Below are 7,243 nucleotides of genomic sequence, written 5' to 3'. Positions count from 1 at the left end.
GCAATAAATAATTTGAAAATTTATGTTGATTTTATTGAACCTTGCAAATATAACATTTTATTAAAATTGTATTGTCTTATGTGCTTTAAGTACATCTTCCACAAAAGTATGGGATTTCATATTTAGATTAGTCTATTTATATATAATGAGCATGAAACAAAGTCCATTCAAATTTTTTTAAAAATTTCAAACAACAGTTAAAAAGACCTTAAAGTTCCTGTAACCTAAAATAAATAAATAAGTAAGGCAGCTTTGGTGTGTGTGTTTCACCTAGATGATGTAAATCATCAAAGCAAAGAGTGAATTTTGAGCTGTTTTTGTAGTTTTGATCTCATGAGACTCTCTTCTTCAGTAGGAATTCCTCCTTGGGGAATAATTTGGTGGTGAACTAAGACAAGAAAGAAAGTTTGTTAAATATTATAATCATTATATGGGAGTCCTGTCTGTTGATATGCATGCTTGTTTTGTAATGTCACAGCTTTTACTATACACTTATTGTATATAAATGTTCATGTATGAATGATAAATGTCAATAAAAAAAGTTTAAAAAATTCACTACGTAGGCTGAAATATATTTCTTTCACCATTCCTTTACATGGAAAGTGACTTAATTTTCTGGATGCTAAACGAATTCCAAACAATGAATTGGCTTAAACAACTAGAATTTATTTGCACATGGTTTTGAGGCTAGGATAAGTCAAAAATCAAGATGTCACCAGAAAATGACCTCTCCCCAAAGACTGTGGCACTCTGGGATTTCAGAAACCCTTATCCTTGTCTTTTCTGTTTAATTTCTCTTTTTTAATTTCCTTTACTTATAAAGGATTTGACTATCTTAGATTTACACCCATCCTCATTCAGTTTGGCCTCACCTTAATTAATACTTCATCAAAGGTTTTGTTTACCAATGGTTCATATCCAAAAAGATCAGTAGGTCAGGCTTGAAAATGCCTTTTTGTGGAGATGTGATTCAATACCCAATAGAAAGAAATGGTAGAAAGCCTTGAAGAAATGAGAAGTCATGCCATGATTGAAGATGTTTTGTTTAATGAAAAATACAGGATAACTGTTTCAACTTGTCTTTTTGTTTTGAGTTTTGGCTATTATTGTTTTTTTGTTTTTCTTACAGGATATTTCATCATGGTAATTGTGATTGATTAAGAGGAATATCTTGATCTTATAAAGTGAGAGAAGAGGAACTGTAAAATGTGCTAAGTGGGAAAGAAGAACCAAAAACAGTCCCCAACCTAAGGATATTCTCAAATTAATTTTATGAAAACACATATATTGATGTTCAAAATTTGGTCATACATTCAACTATAACTAATTTTATCCATGATATTCTTGAAATGTTCAGTATATCCAGGGCTTATAAACTGTGGTGTGAACAATATTGAGTTAGGTAGACATTAAAGTCAGGAAATGTCTAGACCTGGGAGAGATCTTTGATGCATTCCCATTTAATGACCTCCGAAATTGTAAATGCCCACTAGGAAGTATGCCATCTCACCACGTTTCTGTCCCTCTGTTCTTCATGTAGTCATATGGGTGGTGCAAACCAGAAAACAACATGTGGCCTCTTCCTACCAGTGACTTCTTGCATGATTCTGGGCAATTTACATCTGTCTTTTACTCAGTTATCTCATTTTTAAAGGGCAAACAAGAAAACTATTTCACTTATTATGATGGAGATAGTTAATTCTTGTATTTAGAAAAAATAGCATAGAGTCAGGGCTGAGTAATGTGAGCTATTTATTATTTGTATTATTATTGGTATGATTCCTGTTATTCCAAATAAAGATCGTTTTTTACTCCCACACCTTTCTGGTATTGGTGGAACTCTGATATGACCTCAGACACTATGTCCTGTAGAAAGTTAATAACTTTTGAATATGGGCAGGTAACATTGCAAGATATGTTTATATATTTAATAATGGCAATGTGAACTCTGGTTCACAAGGCAATGCTCAGACGCAGCATACAGTGCTTTACAATTCACCATGAATTCTGGAAGAAATTACATTGTATTACAATACTATTTCTCCTCCCTTCCCATCTGTTTTTATTGTATAAACATCAATAAGTGTTTCTGTCCCATGATAAGTGGTTTTCTTGGTATCTTATTGCTATCTCACAGAGATAAATGATTGTGTCAGGGAGCTTAAGGAACATGGAGTCCAGGGATACAAAAGAATAGATAAAGCTTATTACATTGTCCATATGGCATCTTCAGAAACACAAAAGCAATGTTTTTCCCACAGTTGGTGGTTAGAATAAACTTTTTTTTAGAACCAGAGATTGAATCCTGGACCTCCAGCATGGGAAGCAGACACTCAACCACTGAACTACATCCACTCCCCAATGAAAGGGTTTTTTTTTTTTTGCTTTTTTGTTTTCAATTTTGGTTATTTGAGAATGGTTATGAATGATATTTGGGGGAGAGCTAGATGGTTGTTTCCATTTTTCTCATTAAAGGGATAATTAAAGAATGTATTAAGCAAAAAACATGATTTTGAGCACTCCATCATGCAAATATTTTTCTTTGAGATTCATGAAATCAGCCAGATAGGAAAATAATTTAATTTGCAGAACCAAATATCCTGTTAACATTTATTACTAGGAGGTAAATGGTATAAGCAAAGTGGAAAGCTGGATTATTTGTTTTTTAATTTGGAATTTTGTACTAAGTTCACCCAAGGAAACTTGAAAAGAAAGCACTGAGGTTCTCCTCACAGTCACCTTGATGATGAAGGTGGCAGTTAGAGACACTGAGGACTGTTCCTGGAGGGATCAGGGAACAACTTCTGAAGTACAAAGGAGAATCATCATTTTGGCCTTGTGTAACATACTCAGAAATGCAATTTGATGTCTGGGTTTCTCAAACTTTGTATTATTTTAACAAATTGTGCCAGAGTAGGTGAAATATTTTATTGTTTTGGTTTCTAGTCCAGATTCCCTTCACCCATAATAATCAAACTTCTGCCTCTACAGTTGTGTATGTACTAACCATGAGAAAGGGGGAGAGATGTCTTTGTTTGTATTTTCTGTGGTCTTGGACCTGAGGGCCTCTACCTCTGATTAAAGAGCAATGCTACTGTCCTTTCCACTTCACAGCAAAAATACTTATATTTTGTGAGAATTCAGGAAAGTATATATATTCCACTTTTATTAAATGAAGGAAAATATTTACATTTGAAAGATCAAGATATTATGAAGATTAAATAAACAATGCAATTTAAATAGGCTATCATCATATACTATCTGTGCAATCTGGCTTACTATTTTTTAACTTGTAATTTATTACAGTGACTTTTCAGGACACTAAAATTTCTTCAACCACATCTTTTTTTTTCATGGTCCAGTTGTAACTACACTTTTTTTTGTAAGCTCTCTGTTTTTAAATTACTTTTTTTTTAAAGATACATAGGTAACACTAAATGTTACATTAAAAAATATAAGGGGTTCCCATATACCCCCACTCCCCACGCCCTCTCACTCCTCCCACATTAACAATCTCTTTCATCAGTGTGGCAAATTCATTGCATTTGGTGAATACATTTTGGAACACTGCTACACAGCATGGATTATAGTTTATATTGTACTTTACACTCTCTCAACCATATCATTTTAATAGCTACTTAGTTTTTCATTATTTATACATGTCATAGTTTGGACCATTTCTCTCTTACTTAACATTTAGGTTACTCTGAAGTTTTAATATAGTAAGTAATACTTCCATGCATCAGTAGACATTTTTATTAATAATCCCTATTAACATTTTTATCAGTTCTTGAAATAGATTGAAAGCAGAGAAATTTGTAAAAAATATCTTTTAAAGGCTATATGATCATATTTACAAGAAAGTTCATATTTCTAGGAAGATAGCTCATATTATTAATTCCCTAAAACCTTGCCAACATTGAAGAGCATAATGTATAAAATCACTGTTCTAAAGTTTTAGTAGAAACGATAGTAGAGAGTATCAAAGCTCTTTTCTACATCTACAGATATCAATACAAAATAAAAACTGGTAGACTAGAAGTCTTAAGTATTTATCCCATCATATCAATAGATAATTCAGAGAAGTTTGTTTTATTTTATAAACATTATTTTCTTGTATCCCAGGTTTGGATAATTAGTTGAAGGACATGGTGAAAAGGTTTGTAACCATGGAGCAATAAAGTAATTAAATAATACTTTAACTTCTTCTGATGATTTAATGTTAAATCCATAAATTATGTAAGATAAATTTAAGGAACCTTATAGACTTTTGTAATTTTTTATATTTTTAAAGATCTTGTGTGATCTCTCAGTTAAATTGAGAGCTTTAAGCATCTGTATTCTATTATTTCTGACCTCCCCCTAAATTTCACAAAACCATGTACAATTCTTTATTGCCAAAATTAACTTTCCTAATTATTCTCATTTCTGTTTTCAGGATAAAGCAAAAAACAAAAATGAATTTTAGAGTCTGTAATGGGGAATAGCTTGTAGTTTTTGGTTTTTTTTTTTTTTTTTTTCCAATACCAAATAAAGTGGGGACATGGGACATGGACAAAGGAAACTACAGCTCTGTGTCAGAGTTCATCCTGGTGGGATTGTCAGACCTCCCTGAGCTAAGCATTTTCATCTTCCTGGTCTTCCTTCTCATCTATGGAGTCACAGTGATGGGCAACCTGGGCATGATCACAGTGATCCAGACCAGCTCTCAGCTGCACACCCCCATGTACTTTTTCCTGAGCCAGTAGTCCTTTGTGGGTTTCTGCTACTCCATCACCATTGTGCCGAAGATGCTGGCCAGCATCTTAGACAAGGAAAAAGCTATTTCCTTCTTCTATTTATTTTGCACATGTTTGTTCATGGGGGGTCATCCTGCAGTCTGTGATGGCCCATAGCCACTTTTTGGCCATCTGTTACCCAAGAAGCTCTGTTTGGGACTAGTGTCTGTCTGCTCACCTGTGGAACAGTGTGTTCTCGCATACACATATGTTTAGTTCTTCAGAGCCAGTCCTATAAATCAAATGATTAACCACTTCTTCTGTGATTTAACCCCTATGTTATCTCTTGCCTGCTCTGATGTATTATGAATGAGCTGCTGTTCATTGTAGTCAGCTTCAATGAGATCACCATCCTCATCATCCTTACCTCCTATTTGTTTATTCTAATCACCATCCTGAGGAAGCGCTCTGCAGAAGGAAGGCACAAAGCTTTTTCTAACTGCACCTCCCACCTCATTGCCATTGTTGTCTTCCATGGAGCAATCCTTTTCATTTACTGTAAGCCTAATTTAGACTATAGCCTGGAAACTGATAAAGTGGCCCCAGTGTTCTGTACTGCAATGATTCCCATACTGAACCCTTGATCTATAGCCTGAGGAACAAGGATGTGAAAGCAGCTCTCAGGAAAATGCTAGGCTAGGAAATATCTTTTGAGTGGATGTTTTATAAACAGAACTCAGTTTTCTAAAATGGAGGATGGTAGAGGGATTAGTAGGTGACTTGTAACGTTAAAGGGGAGATAAGAGTAAGGATCTAGGTAGCTTGGAATGAGTGTTTATGATTCTCCTATTTCTGTGCCTGTTCAATTACCACAGTAGGATTGGGCATATCTCAAAATGTTCATTCCGTGTTTTGCTTTTTCCTGTTTTAACTGGATATGGGAAATGGTATGGTAATACACAGCCATGTAGTTTGCTGCCTAATGAAAATCTCAGGTGAATTACACTTCAGGTAGTATCTGATATGGAAATTACAATTCTTTTCAAAATTGTGTTTCACTTTTATAGAAAATATATTTGTAATCATTTATGTAGCCATTGTTATAAGTAGCATTTATGACTCTTCTCATTGATCTTTTACTTCTTCTCTTCATAGTTACTCTATGAGCTTTCCATAGTGAATTAAATTCTTCGTGGAGCTTAGAATTAATCTTTGTGCACTTCCTTGCCTCTGCTCAAGTTGAATGCATATGTCTTTGCTATTGTTGAACTGCGCTTCGTTTACCCTTTCTCTACAAGCCAAAATGTCACCTTTTTATTCAGTCATATTCAATATGAAGCAATTTATATTTTATTATACTTCCATTATATTTCCTGCTATATTTCTACATGATTTACTTTTTTAAAAAGAGGTTTGCTCCTTCTTCCAATAGTGATGCGAAAAAAATAATAAACTTGTTTTCATGAAACCATGGATTGCTTTCATGAAAAATATATGAAACTATGTATTTTTTTTTAATTTGAATAATAATTTAAACTTTCCAATTCTTGGTTTCTTGAAGTTTAATTATTGGATGACATTGCCAACATAACAGCTATTATGTTTTGAAAAAATTGTGACAACTTCTTTGGCACATGACAGCTAACTTGAACAGAGGAGGTACTTAGCCAATGTCCATTAAATGAAATATTTGAGGTCTGGGTTTTATTATCTTTTTCTCCTTAATTATCATTGGCATATTATAGTGTCTATTAATTTTTCATTTCATTAAACAGATAAATTAATAAATAATGATGAATAGTGTGTACTTAATATATGAACTTAGAACACTATATTGACTTTCAAGAATTGTGAATTGGTTTAAAATTTTCCCATATTGTCATGAGTATTATATCATTTAGGGTTTACTCACTAAAAAAAAACAAACAACCGCAACCCATGGGTGATTAAATGTATGAAATTTTAGATGTTGAAATGCTGGAAGAGCACAAAGTGGGTACCACCTTAATTTAAGGATTATGAATGGCAAGAAACTGCTATTTTATACATTTATATTAATTATACTAATGTAACTATACTAACTAAACTAAATATACTAACTATACTAACTATCCTATACTAACTAACTATCCTATACTAACTTACTATCCTATACTAACTTACTATCCTATACTATCCTATACTATCCAATACCATCCTATACAATTATAGGAAAGAGCTATTGTTACCTGAATTGCAGAGCTTGGACAAAAGTCCCCACTTAGCAGGCGTTTAGTCTTTGTGGAATCATTGTGCCTCTCAGGGTGTCTGAGCGTCTGAGGATGAGTTAGACTTCTGCAGTGTTCAGACCTCTGATGGTATGTCCCAACAGAGTCTGTGAACACCAAGGCTGCTACTCTCTCCTCCTCTTAAGAGAATGGTGAATGATGAGAAGTTGTCAGCCAGAGACAAATGTATATTTTTGCTGGATTCACTTAAAAAGTAACTGGAAAACAAGAAGGAATTCTCCAATTTTTTCCAATCCT

At 33.6% G+C, this 7,243-nt stretch overlaps 1 pseudogene; it reads left to right on the top strand.

The window, feature by feature from the left end:
* The first annotated feature begins 4,550 nt into the window (after nt 1–4,550).
* Nucleotides 4,551–5,418, top strand: LOC139439922 (olfactory receptor 5L1-like; annotated as a pseudogene).
* The last annotated feature ends 1,825 nt before the right edge of the window (nt 5,419–7,243 follow it).

This window comes from Dasypus novemcinctus, chromosome 10 (genome assembly GCF_030445035.2).
Source record: "Dasypus novemcinctus isolate mDasNov1 chromosome 10, mDasNov1.1.hap2, whole genome shotgun sequence".
Taxonomy (NCBI): domain Eukaryota; kingdom Metazoa; phylum Chordata; class Mammalia; order Cingulata; family Dasypodidae; genus Dasypus; species Dasypus novemcinctus.
The sequence above is the reverse complement of the archived record's forward strand: the minus strand, read 5'-3'. Positions and strand labels throughout refer to the sequence as shown.